This window comes from Triticum dicoccoides, chromosome 1A (assembly GCF_002162155.2).
Source record: "Triticum dicoccoides isolate Atlit2015 ecotype Zavitan chromosome 1A, WEW_v2.0, whole genome shotgun sequence".
NCBI classification, from domain to species: Eukaryota; Viridiplantae; Streptophyta; class Magnoliopsida; order Poales; family Poaceae; genus Triticum; species Triticum dicoccoides.
Window position 1 is genome coordinate 361,009,767 of NC_041380.1, and position 23,424 is coordinate 361,033,190.

The window sequence follows — 23,424 nt, forward strand, 5'->3', positions numbered from 1 at the left end:
GGGATACGACTGGTCATCTCTCTCTGAGTCCTCCTCTGAGCAGCTATCTGTAACCAGCAAGAAATCTGCATCGACAGGTAGCACTGACTGCTCAGAAGACCTTGTTTTCACTCCAGATTTTCCCATGACCGACTCAAATGGCTGATGCACAGGAAGAGTATGATATAGAAACCAAACAGGTGACATTCACAGAAAGCAAATCTAAACTAAGCTGATGACATATAAGATGTATAATGTAAGCAATGCAACGCGCCATATGCATGATATGACCAACATCAGCATGCCAGGTTAGAGCAAACACCTCAGGTGGTAAACAGGCGTGGTCGGCTCCTTCTAAATCTCCATCTGAACAGTTATCTTCCTCTGGAATACAATCTGGAAATGTAGGAGGGGGGCCACTTCGCCCACCATGGAGCGGCGTCTGCATGACTATATTCGCACGCAACGGTATTCTCTTTTTCTCTACATGTTCAGTACGATTGTGTACAATATCTGACATGCATAATAAAAAATAGTTAGATTTTGTAAGGCCTCAGGGGTGCATGCAAAAATCAAGACTGATGGTAGAAAACGAGTGGATGGATCCAAAACTAATGATAGCAGGTAGATTATAGCTTTAGTTTAAAAAGATAGACAATGGATCATCTACTGTTTGTTGCCCACCCAACATGAACCACATAGAAGACCCCATATGAACCAGATAGTAGACATATACTATTTGTTGCTGGCTCGATATGAGACCCATGGGAAATTCAAAACTCAAGATTGAACGATAAAGTAGCAGGTAATAATAACCGATGTATAACGTAAGCAAACACGAAAGACTGCGACCTCTCTTCCAGAACTGTGTAGTCCTCAGGTTCATCTGCTCAGTCGATGATGGTAATGCAGTTGGCGTGGCTGCCGGCAATGGGGAAGATGATCTGAGGTGGCAAAAGGAAGTCTGTGGGGGGATCTCTGCTGAAGTGAACGCTTCTGTCAATGGTGCACCTCAGGTGGGGTGGATGACGGCACGGCAGGAGCAGGACATAACACACAAAGTTTTCTTTGACGCCTATCTAAAAATGAAGTAAATCTGTAAGGGCTCCTTAGAATTGGAGGATTCTATAAACGCAGGGACAGGAAAAACACAGGAATAGGATAGGAATGCACGTGCAAAACAGAGCATTTGGAAACATAGGATTTCAGTCAACCTGGGTGTTTGGCTCACATGAATTGGAAGAACAGAGGAATAGAGAAACAAAGTGATGCAACGAGTGTACAACCTCTTTGGCATAGCCTTGTGGACCTCAGCATCATTGGGTTGGACGTGGAGGATGGTGATGATGCTGGTGTGACTATCGGAGGCGGGGAAGAAGATCTGAGGCCTCTGGAAACGGCGTCGAGGATACTGCTCCGCTGTGATGGACGGTTCCATCGTTGGAGCAGCTCTTCTAACGTGTACGGCGATGAGGCTGAAGCATGAAAAGACAGACAACGTTGATCTGAAGTGGGACCCTAATATCATCTGCAATAGATGATGTAAAATACATCACCAAAAAGTGCTAGATGTAAAATGCATCAGCCGCGCCACGGCCGCTCCGACAGATGTTGTAAGTACTGTTCACTCTGAACTTAACTGAAGGAAATGAACTTCACAGTCGAAACTGAATTTTACTGTCGAAACTAATTGAACTAGTAACAGAGCATTGCAATAGATGTTTAGGGCATTCGAGCACTAGTAGCAGAGAAGCAGTGATCTAAATTAGCAGACGCTCGAGCAGGGAACGCACTAGCAAAGAGCAAGTCGTGCAGTAGCACCGCGAGCGAGTGCTAAAGCAGCAACTCCTGTAGCTGCCGAAGGTCGTGCAGCAGTAGCAACAGCGCAAGCGAGAGCAAAAGCAGAGCAGCAGCATGAACGAAAGAAGGAGCAGTGCAGCAGCGTGACCGACAGCAAGAACAGAGCCGCAACGCGAGCAAGAGCCGGAGCAGCTGCAGCTAGTGCAGTTGTGGAAGTCGCCGCCGAGGAAGCAACGACATGGGGGAGAGACACCATGGATGATGTGGCCGGCGACAGCGCCGTCGATGGAGACACGCCATGTCTTCTCGGTGTCGAGCACCGGAAGCCCTGTGAGATCGAATAAAAGATAAAATGCAGCGGTGAGTGCAGAACCTCCTTGGTGGCGCCGAGTTGGCCTCGACTTCATCGGAGGAATTGGTGAGGGTGCTGCGGTTCCGGTAGGGCAGGTCTAGACGGCGCGGTGGGGATTGAGGTGGCGCGATAGACGAGGTGAATGTCGGGGCAGCTCCTTGGAGGTGGAGGACGGGGCGGCTGATCCGGCGGGACGATGAGATCGACAACAGATCCTCATCCGGTGCGGTGGATGAGGGAAGGCGAGCTGTTGCGGTGGATGACGTAGTCGGGGAAGAGTCTTTGGCTGGGCGGCGGTTGGGAGCCGACAGAGGAGCATGGGGTTTCGCTGGTTTTGGCGGCCTGGGTGTACGAATGGGGGCGAAGGGGGAGGGGGAGCCAAGCTTAGGGACGCGCTTGTCCGAAATGTAGTGTAAGTTACCAGCGTACCGCCACCGGTTTTGACACTGCGACATGGAGCTTCATTTCCGGCTGAGGGGTAGAAGGGGGATTTCACGTGTCTGGGCTGCGGGAGCGATTTCGGATGAGGAGGGAGTTCTCGCGCGCGTCCAAATTTTGGGATAACAAGGCGCGGCGCGGGTTGAAGAAGCGGGAGTTTCAAAGCAGGTGAGACAAAATATACTCGAGCTTGAAAATTTCAGGATAACAAGGTGTGGATTCCTTGTTCGGCAGAACAAACTTAACGTGTAAAAAACAATTCATACAAGACACAAGAGAGTCATGTCCCCTTTTACTATATTGCTATAGATGCCATTGAAAAAACTACAAGAAAAATGTAAAAAATCGGGAGAACAAGATTACCCTGCACAGTACCAAATCGATTCGCGCTTCCCTCAACAACAATAAAAAACAAATCAATTCCCACCAAAGAAAGAGTAATGTCCGTTTTTATATGATTACAGATGCCATGATCTCGAATTTCAATTTTTGAATCCACGTTATGTTGAATTCGAATATATTGTTAGGTGACCTTGCGGTTTATAATTGATGTAGTCGTACATTTTGATCTTCCATCATATATGAACATTTTACTCCACCATGTGAACATATATATATTGTCGTCTACCATATGGACTAAATTTGAATCAATTTTCCTTATTTAAATACGATTGTTGTCAAGTTATACTATAATATAATATTATCTTGATAACAAAAAACATACATATAACAGTAATCATATTTCACTATGAACTACATGTACCATACGCTCTCCAATTCAAATATTTGTATCCATTTTATGTTGAGTTCAAATCATAGTACATTATTGGTCTAGCTAGCGAGATGTTTGGAATAATCTAAACCCTGTTTTCATACATATAATTTTTGCCTGAATTGGGACAAGTTTTGGTATAAGCCTCTTGCAAAACCGGAGATTCTCTCAACAAGCCTCGTGGTTCCGAGAGGGAACGTGTCACCTTTGTGTGCGAAACGATATACGTTGCCTCCCCCTGATTTTATTTACAGAGGCAACATAGAACTATATGAGTGCCCTGTTAAATTTTGGAATCATTTCGGGTTCATTTGGCCTTTTTATACATTAATTGAGTTTCTGGACTTTTAATGTGCATAATCTAAATATGAATTGCATGCACATGCTCCGGTGCACCAAAGTGGGTTGAAAAATCACATGCGTGTCCTTGGTTGAATTTCTAGGTCCCATGGAAGAAATGCGAATGAAATTCAAACATCTGGGCATCATGACTCGGTCGAGAACATCGAGAAACTTTGATTTTAAATTCATGTAAATCCAAAACTCTCCTGGAAATCATGAAACTTGGCATGGTGTCATGTCATGGCACTAACATGTTGTGGTAAAAAAATTGGGCCGATTTGGAAGCTCGTGGTTCTAAGAGGGAACGTGCCACCTTTGAGTGTGAAACGATATACGCTGCCCCCCTTGAGTTTCTTAACAAAGGCAACATAGAACTACATTAGTGCCCTGTTAAATTTTGGAATTATTCCGGGTTCGTTTGTCGTTTTTTATACATTAATTGAGTTTCTGGTCATTTAATGTGCATAAGTCAAATTTGAACTACAAGCACATGCTCTCGTGCACCAAAGTTGGTTGAAAAATCACATTTGTGTCCTCGGGTGAATTTCTAGGTCCCATGCAAGAAATGAGAATAAAATTAAAACATCTGGGCATCATGGCTCGGCCGAGAACATTGAGAAACTTGGTTTTAAAATTCTTGTAAATCCAAAACACGTATGAAAATCATGAAACTTGGCATGGATGTCATGTCATGGTACTACCATGTTGGGGTAAAAAAATTGGCCGAGTAGGAACAGATTTTGGTATAAGCTTCTTGCAAACCAAAGCTTCTCTCAAGAAGGCTCGTGGTTCTGAGAGGGAATGTGCCACCTTTGAGTGTGAAACGATATACGTTGCCCCCCTTGAGTTTATTTACAAAGGAAACATAGAACTACATGAGTGCCCTGTTAAATTTTAGAATTATTCCGGCTTCGTTTGGCCTTATTTACACATTAATTGAGTTTTTGGTCATTTAATGTGCATAATTCAAATTTGAACTACAAGCACATGCTCCCGTGCACCAAAGTTGGTTGAAAAATCACATTTGTGTCCTCGGATGAATTTCTACTCCCTCCTTCCATCTATATAGGTCCTAATGCGTTTTTTGAGGCTAACTTCGACCAAACGTTAGAGCAATAATATATGACATGCAACTTACACAAAGCATACCTTCAAATTTGTATGTCAAAGGAGCTTCCGATAATATAATTTTCATTGTATACATCTCATCTGCTATTAATCTTGTCAATAGTCAAAGGCCCTATATAGATGGAAGGAGGAAGTAGGTCCCATGGAAAAAATGAGAATAAAATTCAAACCTCTGGGCATCGTGGCTTGGTCGAGAACATTGAGAAACTTGGTTTTAAAATCATGAAACTTGGCATGGTGTCATGTCATGGTAGTACCATGCCATGGTAAAAAAAATTGGCCGAATAGGAACAACTTTTGGTATAAGCTTCTTGCAAATCAGAGCTTCTCTCAAGAAGGCTCGTGGTTCTGGGAGGGAACGTGTCACCTTTGTGTGAATAATTCAAATTTGAAATAAAAGCACATGTTCCAGTGCACCAAAGTTGGTTGAAAAATCACATGTGTGTCCTCGGGTAAATTTCTAGGTTCCATGCGAGAAATGGGAATGAAATTCAAAATTCTGGGCGTCGTGGCTGGGTTGGAAACATTGAGAAACTTAGTTTTTTAATTCCTGTAAATCCAAAACACGCATGAAAATAACGAAACTTGGCTTGGTGCCATGACATGGCACCAACATGATGTGGTAAATTTGTAGTCCGATTTGCGAAGGCGCACACATTAACAATCAACAAAGTCATTTTGGAACAAGTGTTGCCACGTTACAATCGGAAACACAAGTATTATTGAAACCATGGGCGTTCTACTTACTAGTACCATTTACGTGACGCCACGCGTCCCCATTTTTTATTAGCTAGGAGGTGTCATGCAGGGTAGCTATTTGAGTACGAGAGGCGTGCGATCAAACCCCTACGCGTGCTTATCGGGAGGAGAGCCCTTTGACCTCCATCTGCCGTCCACCTCTCTCACAAGGTCTCCATTAATAGCACCCGAGCCTGTGTTTAATGGCGTGGTTATGTCTCACTCGACTGAGATTTAAGAGAGAAAAAAGAAAATCTAAAAGCACGGATCTTGATGTAAGATCCAACAGACCTATATAGCATCTACTGCGACTTATAGCAAGACTGATGAATATATAAGGACAATTAAATTTTTTTTTGTTCAAAGAAGGGCTTGCCCCTTCCGATTTTCATTACTGAAAACCACCACAATTCACAAGAAGTTCAGCACAACTCCAGCCTAACACGAAGGACTAAAAGCTACCAGATTGAAATCGCAACATCCCAAGAGGCCAGCAAAGGCCAAACATCCGCTCTAGAACCCAACATTTCACAACCGACGACACAATCCACATCCTAAACCGATTATTACATCAAAAGAAACCAGGAAACTAGTCTCTGTGGCGAGCAGCGATGAGCTCTTTTGTGTCCTCAAGACGCTGCTTGAGAACATCCACAGATTCCTCCACTAGTCTTTGGTGCTCGTTGCGGAGCATCTCATTCTCGTCCATTAGTTTCTTGACGATGACACCGGTCCTCTTCAACAAGGCACTGGTCTCCTCCTGCTGGTCTGCACTTCTTACGATCTTCTCCCTCAGCAGGTCGCGCTCGGCCCGGAGCCTCTCATTGCCCTCCCTTAGTTGTCGGATGACGCGAGTAGCCTGTTCAAACGAGGCTATCATGTCGTCCTGCAACCTCTCCAAGCCAGAGATCTGATCCATTTGGCTATGGACGATCGCATGCATGCGCCTGTAATAGTCGCCGCCTGCCAGCGAGATATTTTGCCAGGCCGCCGCGGCGCGGCGGGACATCTCTGCTGCATTCATGGCGCGGCGGGACATCTATGCTACTTCCACGGCATGGCCGGACCAGTTTGCTGCATCGACGGCGCGGCAGGACCTCCGTGCTGCTTCAGCAGCGCGGCGGGACCTCTGTGCTGCTACTTCTGCACGGTGGGAGATGTCGGCTGCTCTTGCAGCGAGGCGGGACATCTCTCGTGCTTCCGCTTCCATGCTCACCTCTCCCTGGTGGCAATCTCTCGACCCAGAACTCACGTTGGCCATGGCAGACGCAAGGGAAGGATGCTGAATGACTTGTTTGTTTTTGTGGATGAGGAGTTGAGGAGGAATGTGCAGTCATCTTGGCATACTAGTATTTATAACCGAGTACTAATACGCTCCTAAGTGGGAAACCGTTTAGGTTGTGATCGGTGTGAACAGGTTTGCAATTCAATATACTCCCCTTTTGTAAGGCCCCGCTTTGGAAAGGTGCATGCATGCAACCATTTCATTGGTTGCATTGAAAGCCATTGTTGTTGGTGCCATGGCTGAAAAATTAATATACTTCATGTGTGCTTTTTCATTGGCTGCATGCATGTGAGAGAGTGCATTGGGAGTGAAATGAAAGAATTAATGTGAGCAAATTACTATGTGTCTTGGTCTAAGAGAAATTGACTTTAGGCCTAATAAACCCGGACGGAGGGAGTAGCGTGGTACTAATACGCTCCTAAGTGGGAAACCGTTTAGGTTGTGATCGGTGTGAACAGGTTTGCAATTCAATATAGCGTGGTACTAATACGCTCCTAAGTAGGAAACCGTTTAGGTTGTGATTGGTGTGAACAGGTTTGCAATTCAATATAGCGTGGAGTAATTTGCAATTCAAATTTTAGTTTTTCCATTTTATAAGGCTCAATTTGGTTGTTCCCCAACACATGTTCAGATTCCAAGGTGCATTAAATCATTGCATGCAAGTATTAAGAGAAATTTGACAAATGCATGTACTTTATGCATGCATGCATTGCAATTAATGCATTGATAAACATAATTTTTTGAGAAAAACAAGAGCATTAATTAGGTGCTTTTGCAAACTATAAAAAATATTCCACCACTCACCATATTGGTTGGTGAGATTTTTGAATTAAGCCCTATAAACTGGAAAGGAGGGAGTACTGCTGTGTACGTGCAATAACTGGCACTGTCGTATACATATCTTACGGTTAATGGGGCGTTCGACGGGAATAGCCACGTGGCGAGCTCTAGGCTAGTCTTTTTTTCAAATGCATTAAACCTATCTCTTGGGACTTCTCGCACGCACCATCGTGCCACCCACAAAAACTTGTACTCTGAATTTAGTAGTACGTTATACAGGAAGAGAAGAGGTGCACGCACGCACTCGTCCTCTCACACACGCGTCTATTTTTTCTTGAAAAGGAGGATGATGACCCCCAGCCTCTGCATCTGGGGGTCACACACGCATCTGTAGCTACGAATTGTAGTGTTCTCAACCATCCGATTGGCTCTATCATGGATGTACCTATATACTAAAACATGTCAAGATACATCTATATTTTGACAAATGGAAGGCATGTATTGTGGAACGGAGGGAGTGCTTGTCATCAAAATGGATAAAAATGGAAGTATCTAGAACTAAAATACGTCTACATACATCTCCTTTTATCCATTTTGATGACAAGTAGTACTTCTTACCCAAAGGAACTTTATATCCAACAGACACAAACATATCCGTTCGACTGATGGAAATTACTGATCTGATGTCGAAGTAATTGCTGCATCGCCACCAAAAGCCACCATTTCTTAAGCTAAAGTAGACCAAGGTAATCCCTATATTAGCATATTACTAAGATAAACAGAAGGCACTATAGAAACATTTAGGACATGAGCTTGTCAATCTGAATGTGGAGGGACACAAGCTTAGTGATGTCTACTACACAACCTTCTTCTTGTAGACGTTGTTGGGCCTCCAAGTGCAGAGGTTTGTAGGACAGTAGCAAATTTCCCTCAAGTGGATGACCTAAGGTTTATCAATCCGTAGGAGGCGTAGGATGAAGATGGTCTCTCTCAAGCAATCCTGCAACCAAATAACAAAGAGTCTCTTGTATCCCCAACACACCCAATACAATTGTAAATTGTATAGGTGCACTAGTTCGGCGAAGAGATGGTGATACAAGTGGTATATGGATAGTAGATAAAGGTATTTGTAATCTGAAATAATAAAAACAGCAAGGTAACGAATGATAAAAGTGAGAGTAAACGGTATTGCAATGCTAGGAAACAAGGCCTAGGGTTCATACTTTCGCTAGTGCAAGTTCCCTCAACAATACTAACATAATTGGATCACATAACTATCCCTCAACATGCAACAAAGAGTCACTCCAAAGTCACTAATAGCAGAGAACGAACGAAGAGATTATGGTAGGGTACGAAACCACCTCAAAGTTATTCTTTCCAATCAATCCGTTGGGCTATTCCTATAAGTGTCACAAACAGCCCTAGAGTTCGTACTAGAATAACACCTTAAGACACAAATCAACCAAAACCCTAATGTCACCTAGATACTCCAATGTCACCTCAAGTATCCGTGGGTATGATTATACGATATGCATCACACAATCTCAGATTCATCTATTCAACCAACACAAAGGACCTCAAAGAGTGCCCCAAAGTTCCTACCAGAGAATCACAACGAAAACATGTGCCAACCCCTATGCATAGGTTCATGGGCGGAACCCACAAGTTGATCACCAAAACATACATCAAGTGAATCACGTGATATCCCATTGTCACCACAGATATCCACGGCAAGACATACATCAAGTGTTCTCAAATCTTTAAAGACTCAATCCGATAAGATTACTTCAAAGGGGAAACTCAATTCATTACAAGAGAGAAGAGGGGGAGGAGAAACATAGGATCCAACTATAATAGCAAAGCTCGCGATACATCAAGATCGTGCCAAATCAAGAACACAAGAGAGAGAGAGAGAGAGAGAGATCAAACACATAGCTACTGGTATATACCCTCAGCCCCGAGGGAGAACTACTCCCTCCTCGTCATGGAGAGCACCGGGATGATGAAGATGGACACCGGAGAAGGATTGCCCCCTCCGGCAGGGTGCCGGAACGGGTCTAGATTGGTTTTCGGTGGCTACGGAGGCTTCTGGCGACGGAACTCCCGATCTAATCTTCGTTCTGGAAGTTTTACGATACGTAGGTATATATGGGTGCAGGGGGTACGTCGGAGGAGCTACGGGGGCCCCACGAGGCAGGGGGCGCCCCCCCCCACCCTCGTGAGCACCTCCCGTATCTCCTGACGTGGAGTCCAAGTCTATCTGGTGGCTTTCGTTCCAAAATAACTTCTCTAGTTGATTTCGTTCCGTTTCGACTCCGTTTGATATTCCTTTTCTTCGAAACACTAAAATAGGCATAAAACAGCAAATCTGGGCTAGGCCTCCGGTTAATAGGTTATTCCCAAAAATAATATAAAAGTGGATAATAAAGCCCAATATTGCCCAAAACAGTAGATAATATAGCATGGAGCAATCAAAAATTATAGATACATTGGAGACGTATCAAGCATCCCCAAGCTTAATTCCTGCTCGTCCTCGAGTAGGTAAATGATAACAAGATGATTTTTTATGTGGAATGCTAGTTGGCATAATTTCAATGTAATTCTTCTTACTTGTGATATGAATATTCAGATCCATAAGATTCAAGACAAAAGTTTAATATGGACATAAAAATAATAATACTTCAAGCATACTAACTAAGCAATTATGTCTCTTCAAAATAACATGGCCAAAGAAAGTTGTCCCTACAAAATCATATAGTCTGGCTATGCTCCATCTTCACCACACAACATATTTAAATCATGCACAACCCCGATGACAAGCCAAGAAATTGTTTCATACTTTTAATGTTCTCAAACTTTTTCAATCTTCACGCAATACATGAGCGTGAGCCATGGACATAGCACTATAGGTGGAATAGAATGGTGGTTGTGGAGAAGACAAAAAGGGAGGAGATAGTCTCGCATAAACTAGGCGTATCAACGGGCTATGGAGATGCCCATCAATAGATATCAATGTGAGTGAGTAGGGATTTCCATGCAACGGATGCACTAGAGCTATAGGTATATGAAAGTTCAACAAAAGAAACTAGTGGGTGTGCATCCAACTTGCTTGCTCACGAAGACCTAGGGCATTTTGAGGAAGCCTATCATTGGAATCTACAAGCCAAGTTCTATAATGTAAAATTCCCACTAGTATATGAGAGGATAACATGAGAGACTCTCTACTACGAAGATCATGGTGCTACTTTGAAGCACAGGTGTGGTAAAAGGATAGTAGCATTGCCCCCTTTTTTGGGGGGCCTTCTTTTTTTCTTTGGCCTTTCTCTCTTTTTTTTTGGGACAATGCTCTATTGAATGATAATCATCACACTTCTATTTATTTACAACTCAACGATACAACTCGATAGTAGAACAAAGTATGACTCTATATGAATGCCTCCGGCGGTGTACCGGGATATGCAATGAATCAAGAGTGACAAGTATGAAAGAATCATGAAAAGTGGCTTTGCCACAAATACTATGTCAACTACATGATCATGCTAAGCAATATGACAATGATGAATGTGTCATGATGAACGGAATGGTGGAAAGTTGCATGGAAATATATCTCGGAATGGCTATGGAAATGCCATAATAGGTAGGTATGGTGGCTGTTTTGAGGAAGGTATATGGTGGGTTTATGGTACCATCGAAAGTTTGCGTGGTACTAGAGAGGCTAGCAATGGTGGAAGGGTGAGAGTGCGTATAATCCACGGACTCAAGATTAGTCATAAAGAACTCACATACTTATTGCAAAAATCTATTAGTCATCGAAACAAAGTATTACGAGCATGCTCCTAGGGGGATAGATTGGTAGGAAAAGACCATCGCTCGTCCCCGACCGCCACTCGTAAGGAAGACAATCAATAAATAAATCATGCTCCGACTTCATCACATAACGGTTCACCATACGTGCATGCTACGGGAATCACAAACTTCAACACAAGTATTTCTCAAATTCACAACTACTTAACTATCATGACTCTAATATCACCATCTCCATATCTCAAAACAATTATCAAGTATCAAACTTCTCATAGTATTCAACACACTCATAAGAGGATTTTATTATTCTTGAATACCTAGCATATTAGAATTTTAGGCAAATCACCATGCTATTTAAGACTCTCAAAATAATCTAAGTGAAGCATGAGAGTTCATCTATTTATTCAAAATAAAACTACCACCATGCTCTAAAAGATATAAGTCTGGCACTAGAGCAAATGACAAACTACTCCGAAAGATATAAGTGAAGATCAATGAGTAGTCAAATAATTGTGCAACTATGTGAAGACTCTCTAACATTTAATAATTTCAGATCTTGGTATTCTATTCAAACAGCAAGAAAAGCAAAATAAAATGACATCTAAGAATAGCAAACATCATGTGAGGAAGCAAAAACTTAGGATCAACCGAAACTAACCGTAGTTGTTGAAAAAGAAGGTGGGATGCCAACTGGGGCATCCCCAAGCTTAGACGCTTGAGACTTCTTGGAATATTGTCTTGGTGTGCCTTGGGCATCCCCAAGCTTGAGATTTTGTGTCTCCTTAATTCCTCTCATATCAAGGTCTCCCTAAATCTCAAAAGCTTCATCCACACAAAACTCAACAAGGACTCATGAGATAAGTTAGTATAAACCATTGCAAAAACCTTATCATACTCTACTGCAGAAAATCACTAAAATTATTATTAAATATTGCATACTAAATGCCTCTGCATATTTAATAGTCCTATCCTCAAATAGAATCGTTAAAGAAGCAAACATATGCAAACAATGCAAACATAACAATAATCTGCCTAAACAGGATAGTCTGTAAAGAATGCTGCAACATCCATAATTCCCTAGATCCAAAAATTATGAAAGAAAATTCCCACTGTAGTAAATTTATCAGAGCTTAATATGCAAAAGGTTTCAACATTTATCACATTCTGACTTTTCTAGGGAATTATTGCAACAGCGGTAAACTTTCTGTTTTCAAGCAGCAACATGTATACTTGTAACATAGGCATAGTAAAGGCTATAAATGCCACTTTTATTGAAATAAAAGATGAAAAACATTGTTCTAAATAACAGCAAGCAAATCCTAACAAAATAAATTGACGTTCCAAGCAAAACACATATCATGTGTAGAATAAAAATATAGCTCCAAGTAAAGTTATCGATGAACGAAGATGAAAGAGGGGATGCCTTCCGGGGCATCCCCAAGCTTAGGCTCTTGGCTATCCTTGAATATTACCTTGGGGAGCCTTGGGAATCCCCAAGCTTAGGCTCTTGCCACTCCTTATTCCATAGTCCATCGAATCCTTACCCAAAACTTGAAAACTTCACAACACAAAACTTAACAGAAAACTCGTAAGCTCCGTAGTATAAGAAAGTAAATCACCACTTCGAGGTACTGTAATAAACTCATTATTTATTTATATTTGTGTTAAACCTACTGTATTCCAACTTCTCTATGGTTTATAAACTATTTTACTAGCCATAGATTCATCAAAACAAGCAAACAACACATCGAAAACAGAATCTGTAAAAAACAGAACAGTCTGTAGTAATATGGATCAAACGTATACTTCTGGAACTCATAAATTCTCAAATAAATTGGTGGACCTGAGGAATTTATATATTAATCATCTGAAAAAATAATTAACTAAATATCACTCTCCAAATAAAAATGGCAGCAGTTCTCGTGAGCGCTAAAGTTTCTGTTTTTTACAGCATGATCATCAAGACTTCCCCCAAGTCTTCCCAAAGGTTCTACTTGGCACAAACACTAATTAAAAGAAAAAAACCACATCTAAACAGAGGCTAGATGAATTATTTCTTACTAAAAAGGAACAAAAAGCAAGGAACAAAAATAAAATTGGGTTGCCTCCCAACAAGCGCTATCGTTTAACGCCCCTAGCTAGGCATGATGATTTCAATGATGCTCACATAAAGGATAAGAATTGAAACATAAAGAGAGCATCATGAAGAATATTACTAGCACATTTAAGTCTAACCCACTTCCTATGCATAGGGATTTTGTGACCAAACAACTTGTGGGAACAATAATCAGCTAGCATAGGAGGGCAATACAAGCATAACTTCAAGATTTTAAGCACATAGAGAGGAAATTTGATATTATTGCAATTCCTACAAGCATATATTCCTCCCTCATAATAATTTTCAGTAGCATCATGAATGAATTCAACAATATAACCAGCACCTAAAGCATTCTTTTCATGATCTACAAGCATATAATTTTTACTACTCTCCACACAAGCAAACTTCTTCTCATGAATAGTAGTGGGAGCAAACTCAACAAAATAACTATCATGTGAGGCATAATCCAATTGAAAACTAAAACCATGATGACAAGTTTCATGGATATCATTATTCTTTATAGCATACAAGTCATCACAATAATCATCATAGATAGCAACTTTGTTCTCATAATCAATTGGAACCTCTTCCGGAATACTGGATTCATCACAAAATAAAGTCATGACGTCTCCAAATCCACTTTCATCAATATAATCATCATAAATAGGAGGCATGTTTTCATTATAATAAATTTGCTCATCAAAACTTGGGGAACAAAAAATATCATCTTCATCAAACATAGCTTCCCCAAGCTTGTGGCTTTGCATATCATTAGCATCATGGATATTCAAGGAATTCATACTAATAACATTGCAATCATGCTCATCATTCAAATATTTAGTGCCAAACATTTTATAGATTTCTTCTTCTAGCACTTGAGCACAATTATCCTTTCCATCATCCTCGCGAAAGATATTAAAAAGATGAAGCGTATGAGGCAAACTCAATTCCATTTTTTATAGTTTTCTTTTATAAACTAGACTAGTGATCAAACAAGAAACTAAAAGACTCGATTGCAAGATCTAAAGATATACCTTCAAGCACTCACCTCCCCGGCAACGGCGCCAGAAAAGAGCTTGATGTCTACTACACAACCTTCTTCTTGTAGACGTTGTTGGGCCTCCAAGTGCAGAGGTTTGTAGGACAGTAGCAAATTTCCCTCAAGTGGATGACCTAAGGTTTATCAATCTGTAGGAGGCGTAGGATGAAGATGGTCTCTCTCAAGCAACCCTGCAACCAAATAACAAAGAGTCTCTTGTGTCCCCAACACACCCAATACAATGGTAAATTGTATAGGTGCACTAGTTTCGCGAAGAGATGGTGATACAAGTGGTATATGGATAGTAGATAAAGGTATTTGTAATCTAAAATAATAAAAACAGCAAGGTAACAAATGATAAAAGTGAGCGTAAACGGTATTGCAATGCTAGGAAACGAGGCCTAGGGTTCATACTTTCGCTAGTGTAAGTTCCCTCAACAATACTAACATAATTGGATCACATAACTATCCCTCAACATGCAACAAAGAGTCACTCCAAAGTCACTAATAGCGGAGAACGAACAAAGAGATTATGGTAGGGTACGAAACCACCTCAAAGTTATTCTTTCCAATCAATCCGTTGGGATATTCCTATAAGTGTCACAAACAGCCCTAGAGTTCGTACTAGAATAACACCTTAAGACACAAATCAACCAAAACCCTAATGTCCCCTAGATACTCCAATGTCACCTCAAGTATTCGTGGGTATGATTATACGATATGCATCACACGATCTCAAATTCATCTATTCAACCAACACAAAGGACCTCAAAGAGTGCCCCAAAGTTCCTACCAGAGAATCACAACGAAAACATGTGCCACCCCCTATGCATAGGTTCATGGGCAGAACCCGCAAGTTGATCACCAAAACATACATCAAGTGAATCACATGATATCCCATTGTCACCACAGATATCCATGGCAAGACATACATCAAGTGTTCTCAAATCTTTAAAGACTCAATCCGATAAGATTACTTCAAAGGGGAAACTCAATTCATTACAAGAGAGAAGAGGGGGAGGAGTAACATAGGATCCAACTATAATAGCAAAGCTTGCGATACATCAAGATCATGCCAAATCAAGAATACGAGAGAGAGAGAGAGAGAGAGAGAGAGAGAGAGATCAAACACATAGCTACTGGTGCATACCCTCAGCCCCGAGGGAGAATGTAACGCCCTCGATGCGGATATATCTCCCACATGTCAAAGCACGACTTAGAGGCATAACCGCATTGAAAGCAATGTCGCAAGTGAGGTAATCTTCACACAACCCATGTAATACATAAGGGAAAGAGATATATAGTTGGCTTACAATCGCCACTTCACACAAATACATGAATAAAGCATTACATCATCCAAATACAATCAGGGCCCGACTACGGAGCGAAAATAAAAGAAGAACCCCAAATGCGACACGGTCCCCGATCGACCCCAACTGGGCTCCACTACTGATCAACTAGAACGAAACGACACAAAGGACAAGATCTTCATCGAGCTCCTCCTGAGCTTGGTTGTGTCATCTGCATGGACTCATCGGCACCTGCAAACTGGTTTTGGAAGTATCTGTGAGTCACGGGGACTCAGCAATCTCGCACCCTCGCGGTCAAGACTATTTAAGCTTATAGGTAGGGGAAAAGGTATGAGGTGGAGCTGCAGCAAGTGACTAGCATATATGGTGGCTAACATACGCAAATGAGAGCGAGAAGAGAAGGCAAATCACGGTCAATAAAAGTATGATCAAGAAGTGATCCTAAACAACCTACGTCAAGCATAACTCCAACACCGTGTTCACTTCCCAGACTCCGCCGAGAATAGACCATCACGGTTACACACGCGGTTGATGTATTTAAATTAAGGTCAACTTTAGGTTTTCTACAACCGGACGTTAACAAATTCCCATCTGCCCATAACCGCGGGCACGGCTTTCGAAAGTTCAAATCCCTGCAGGGGTGTCCCAACTTAGCCCATCACAAGCTCTCACGGTCAACGAAGGATATTCCTTCTAGCGGGAAGACCCGATCAGACTCGGAATCCCGGTTACAAGACATTTCGACAATGGTAAAACAAGTCCAGCAAGACCACCCGCTGTGCCGACAAATCCCGATAGGAGCTGCACATATCTCGTTCTCAGGGCACACCAGATAAGCTAAGCGTACAGGAGCCGACGTAACCCAAGTTGCCAAGGGATGGCCCTGCACGGTGCTCTGGGTTGGACCAACACTCAGAGGAGCACTAGCCCGGGGGTTCAAATAAAGATGACCCTTGAGTCTGCAGAACCCCTGGGAAAGAAAAGGCTAGGTGGCGAATGGTAAAACCAATGTTGGGCCATGCTGGAGGAGTTTTATTCAAGGCGAACTGTCAAGGGGTTCCCATTATCACCCAACCGCGTAAGGAACGCAAAATCCGGGAACATAACACCGATATGACGGAAACTAGGGCGGCAAGAGTGGAACAAAACACCAGGCATAAGGCCGAGCCTTCCACCCTTTACCAAGTATATAGATGCATTAATAAATAAGATATATTGTGATATCCCAACAAGTAGACATGTTCCAATAAGGAACAACATCTCCATGTTCCAACAAGGAACAAACTTCAATCTTAACCTGCAACTAACAACGCTATAAGAGGGGCTGAGCAAAGCGGTAACATAGCCAATCAACGGTTTGCTAGGACAAGGTGGGTTAGAGGCTTGGTTCAACAATATGGGAGGCATGATAAGCAAGTGGTAGGTATCGCATCATAGGCATAGCAAAAGAGCGAGCATCTAGCAAGCAAACATAGAAGTGATTTCGAGGGTATGATCATCTTGCCTGAAATCCCGCAAGGAAGAAGAACGAGTACATGAAGAAGACAAACGGGCGTAGTCAAACGGTTCCTCACAAACGCGACGTTACCGGATTACCGAGACGAAGTACACCGGAAAGAAAGCAAACAACAAAGTAAACAACCACTACAACAACATGGCACGATGCGGAAACAAGTATGATGCATGTCCGGTTTAATGAAGCATGGCATGGCATAATGCACAAACAATCCTACAAATTAAGTGGAGCTCAATATGCAATCAGGGTGCATATTGCCAAAACACCACATAACGTATTTAGTTCGATCTTGTTTATGCACCCAACAATATTAAATGTTGTTAAACAAGGTAAGAGGTGAAGCAAATCAAAACTACCTATCTCGGCAAGTTAAATGAGGCCGAAAGCAACGAACAACAATTCCGGTAAATCCCCATATGCATATATTAGGTTTGGTATTGTTCTACCCTAAACATAATTTTAGAGTTAATAAACATGCAAAACAAGTACACCATGTTAAACTAGGCATTTTTCTACCCCATTTACATATAAAGTTTATTAAAATCTGAGTTACGGTTATTTAGTTATGAATTAAAGCATTTTAACATGGCATAGGGGAAAATTATATGCAAACAACATTTTCAACATTTTAAACATGGATGAAAAAGACATATTATGAAACTAGATGAAAAACTAAGCATATTTCATATATAATTCATTTTAATCCGATGCACGAATTGTGAGTTATTATATGCATGTTGTGCAAGGGGTTTTCTGTAAATCCGCAGTGCTCTGATTAAATAGAAAAAAACAGCCTGGCACGAAATAAAACATAACAGGGCCGAATCCATGCACTGGGCCTTAAACAGAGCATGGGAGCTGGGGGGATTTCACACCATGGGCCAAGCCCGGTCGGTGGAGAGGCCAAGGCAGGCCTTGGTAGTTGCTGGGCTTGGAGGCAGTCCGCTGGGCTTCAGGTGGTGGACGGGAGGCAGGTCGACGCAGCGGCTTGGGTCAACGCGAGCAGCTGGACTCCTCGTTCATTGCAGGGGAAAACAGGGCGATGGCGCTGCTGGACAGCAGCGAGGCGGGGAACTCCAGCGGGAAGACGGGGATGGAGCAGACGGGTGAATCCGGCCTTGCTGGAGACCAATCTAGCCGGAGGAAGGGTCGAGCTCGGCCAACGGGAGCGGGACATGGTGCTGGGACTTGGCGGCGACGGCATCCTAGGACTTGGGCGGCTCGATGAAAAGGAGCAGTAGCGGACAGGCGCGGCTCCTGCAGAGGCTCTGGCGATGCTGGTAGTGGCCAGAGGGAGCGGATCCGGGCAGCAAGATCCTCGAGACCCACTGGATCGAGTCAGAGGGCAGCCAGAGGTCGCAGGCGAAGCAGAGCTCCTACTGGATGGTACCATGGCCGCTGCCTGAGTTCCTGGACAGAGAGAGTGGAAATGAGAGAGGAGGAGGAGCACGGGAAGAAGGAAGAATGGCAGGGAGGAGGCCGGCGCTCATCTGGTGGCTGCTGGTTCACTCGACGGCGCGGAGGTTGGCGGTGATGCGGGGTCGAGGGGCTCCTCCCCTCGGTCCAATCGAGAGCGAGGGAGTAGGGAGGAGCACGAGAGGAGCTCGGGGTAGGGGTACGCAAGAGCAGTGGCTGGAAGGCTCTCGGTGGCTTGAGGTGATAGGGGAATCGGGCGAACGGTGCTGGTTGGAGGAGGTGGACGAGGGGATCAGGGAGGATCCCGAAGTGGGATTTGATTGTGGCGGCAGCGAGGAGGAATGATGGGACAGAATCCCTAGAAGTTAGGGTTGGACCTATATATATACACCAGGTGGATTAGGTTAGGGGCTACCTCATCCCTTCGATCATAATCGGACGGTCGCGAATAAAATAGTTAGGGAGCACAAATAAGAAAACGATGACGTTTTGTAGATGTTTGGGGATGATGCGGGCACAACAGTGGCGATAGTCCGGGTCGGGTCCGGGACAACTTTTCGGACACACGCGCGAGGGGTTTTGATGCACTGAGCAGAGAGGGTTTTCGGACCGTGCGGTCGCATCGGATAACTCCGGAAGCGAAGAGGGATGGACTAGGTGGGCTGTGGCGAGACTGTGAGGGGGAGAAGAGAGAGAGAGGGCCCGGCATCTGTTTCTGGAGACCAAAAACGTCCGACGTTAGACCGATTATAATGTCGATATAGTTTAACGGTTGGGCTATCAAACGAACTCCGAATGCGATGGAACTTGACATGCGGTCCATCTACACTATAATAAGACCACACACCAACTTTCATCCGATTCCGAGAACATTTTCCGGCCACTTATAAAATAATATTTCGGACATGTCGCGGGCGCGTGCAAGTGTGTCTAGGCTCAGAACGGACAACGGACGGAACGAGGAGACCGGGATGGATGCAAGTTTTGAAAACATGAATATGCAATGCACATGATGACATGACAAGATGCAACATGCAAGCAAATGACAAGCCAACAACAGCAAATAAGCGAAGGACACCTGGCGCAACGGACTCGGGGCGTTACAACACTCCACCACTACGAGAGGATCTCGTCCCGAGATCTAGAATGGCACCGGAGGGAAAAGGAAGAGGAAGATAAGAGGTAAAACTAAGTTGCTTCTTTGACAAACGAGTGAAACCAAAGAACCTTGAAAAGGTTAAGCCATATCGAGAAAAGAATACAACAGAGATAAATGAAGTTGAAACACTCCATTAGCAAAGAGGAAACAAAGAAGAACAACTTTGGGCAGCACTCCAATTGAAAAGAGATGCAAGACTAGATAAGTATAAAGAACTTTAAAAGGGGCACGACACTCCGGTTAAATGGATAAGCATGAAAAGAACATGATCTTTGAAGAAACGAGATGATGGGTTGAAAAGAGCAACATCACAATGCCTCCGTATGAAAGAATCAAAGGTAGATCATCGGAACAAAAGAACGGAGAAGAAAATGACAACTCCTACCACAAATGAACTTGGAAAGCATCCTTAGGAGAGTGGTCGAACGGAGTTGTTGGAAACCCAACAATGAAAAGAATAAGCTTGATATGGTCTTATGGAATACATCTCAAATTTTGAGGTGAAATTCTGCCACTAACGGAAACAATGGATTGGATTGATATCAACAAGAATAAGAGAAGCTATCTCATCGGGAGGATAAAAGAAGAACTTGGGTCATTTATGAGCACCCTAAATAGCAACAATCCTTAGGGAAAGCTTTAGGTGAGATATAACCCAAGGTAACTCCAATGACGAGATTGATGGATTTAAAATACCTCATTCTTAATAACATGTGAATCATGAAACATGAACTCAAATTATCAAGAATGACATAATACCACCTCCAATGATACGGAAGAAAGAATTGCACTCCGGATAGCAAGATGAAGAAAAACTTGAGCTTCTTAGCAGAGAATGTCGATGAACACTTCGAGAAGGAATTAAATCCTTGATGAATCCATCATGTAGAACCTTCATGAAGAACTCCGGTAATAAAAGAATGATCCAAAATAATTGAATGATGAAAAGAATAAGATTGAAGCCTCGCAATGATTTAGATAGATATCTCCGTGATAATATAATTGAAAGAGGTTGGAACTCCGGGAAAAAGAGAAGATGAAACAAATGAAACCGAGAATTTGAAGGGCCTCCGGAATAAAGAATTAATCATTAGGATGAAACAAGAATAAGAATTACATTATGATTGTCCTTCATCAATTAAATTGATGATAAGCAATGGATTGGCACACTACTTATCCCCGTAAAAAGGATTAAGATAGATATAGCATAACTTGAGAACGTCTTCAACAAGTTACCGGTAGGATTGGGAAGAACAAATGAATATATACGATAACGAATGACGAGAACTCTTGCACGAACCACCATTAGGATTGGCAACGAATAACTAGATGTTATAGCAAGGAAGAAAAATCCTGAATAGCCACCGTAAGAATTGGAAATGACCGAAGAGAAGATAAATAAACACCGGGAAAAATTAAGCAAATGAATGAAGATGCTTGAGAGAATTTAGATACATGAGAATGAAGAGATCACGAGCTGATAAGAGAATACTTGGATGATGCACCGGTAAGATTTGGAGAACCACAGCTGAAAGCTGAGAATGAATAAATCTTAGATCATGGGCTCCGGATGATCAAACTGAGAAGACTCTTGAATTTGCTCCGGATAGGTGAAAAGAATTGTCACAATCAAAAACAATTATGATAGGATGGCATAAAACTAGAACCACGAATCTTGAAGAGAATGGAGCAAGATTGAGAGAAAAATCTTCTTTGGTCTTCAAAATCTGAGAATGACGATGAGAAAAACCAACAATAATTGTAGAGGCACTCTGGAATGAAGAATAGAAAGGTTGATCCAACGATGAAAAGAATTTGAAAGATCTTGGAGAAACCCTCTGATTGATGAAAAATCATTCTTATGCCAAACTTTAGAAGATTTGAGAATACTCCGGGAGAATAAGAAGAGTCAGGTAAGATCCTGGGAAAAGACCTGTGGGTTAGGGTCCACTCAAAAGAAACACCGTTGAAATGATTACTTGAAAAGGAGAATGCACCGGTTGAATAAAAAGGCTTGAATGATATAACATCCTCGAAATAGCTTGAATGAAAGAAGAGTGGATACACGAATCTTCGAAATATCTTGAGCACTCCGGAACAACTGAATAAGGAGAAGTGGATGATTATGAGGTGCACCGGCATGAGAAATCATTAGAAACGAGGGAAAAGGGATATGATCAACACCAAAAACTTGAATTGGTTCCACCGGAGAAGAAAAAGAGCAAATAATGATGAACTAGTAGAGCATCTTCATGAGAACCATCGGGTAAGAACATGAAGGAAAAGAATGGCGAGACTTCACATGAATAAAAGGATACTTGATTACTACATCGGATTCCTTGAAGAAAAGGGTGGGAGGGTGGGAAAACAAAGACAACTTGGTATGGATGAAACAAACACCGTTGAGAAGACTTGAGTTGTTCTTGCGGATGTTGAAATGATCGGATCCACTTGAAGAGAGACACACCGGTTGAAAAGGATTGACATGACAATCTCGATTATCATGAAGGATTAGTATTCACATAGGAATATGAGAACACCGTTTAGGAAAAGATATGGAATCAACATTTGACATTGAAGCAACTCGAATACCACAACTCAAAACAAAAACAAAAGGATTGGCTTGCAGAATAAGCCGGAACAAACATATGATAGAGATTTCGTCCGAAGTTTTCGTGGTGGGGCCTACACGGGCTCGATCGTATAGCACCATCATGTACAAGGCAGTGCACATGACATACGAAGCGTCCCCGAGTCGGCATAGCCAAGGAATCTTTAAGACACAACGAGACCACTGTAAAACCAACCATGAATAGGCGGACCACTAGACGTCGAACCCCAATTTCGAATCATACATCTGTCGGAAAGATATCCTAAGCGCTACTTGAATTCCCACTTATAAACTCCCGAAACTTTCCGATTATGCAATCAAGTGTTGGGGATACAGGGGAAGCATAATATCTCACCCAAGTCTAGCAAATCCTACATCCATCTGTATCCATCCTTCAACACATAACCAAGAAACCTTCGGAAATCATCTACCTCAACCTTCAAAAAGCATCCGTTATACAAGTTATGGCAATACTCCCGAACTCCCGCCCCAGTACTGGGTGGCGTCGAGGTTATCTCACCAACGAACTGCATAAAAGAGATTTTTGATGTCGGTGTACTAAACTCAGGTATTCCAGAACTGCAATGATAAAACTGTGACGACAACACCTCGGAGCTGAACTCCCCGAGACACTGCCACAAAACCCCTGACAGGAGGCACCAAGACAATGTTCTCGTCACAAAACCATCGGAACGATTCCAAGATACCCGCGTGATCCTAAAAAAATTTAGTGAAATTTGAGAAGAGAAGAGTCAAAACTCTATGTCAGGATGCCTTACCAGAGCGATGAGGAGACTGAGGAGTAAAAAGAATTCCTAAACTCTCCGATATATAATTCCTAAATGACTCAAAACATT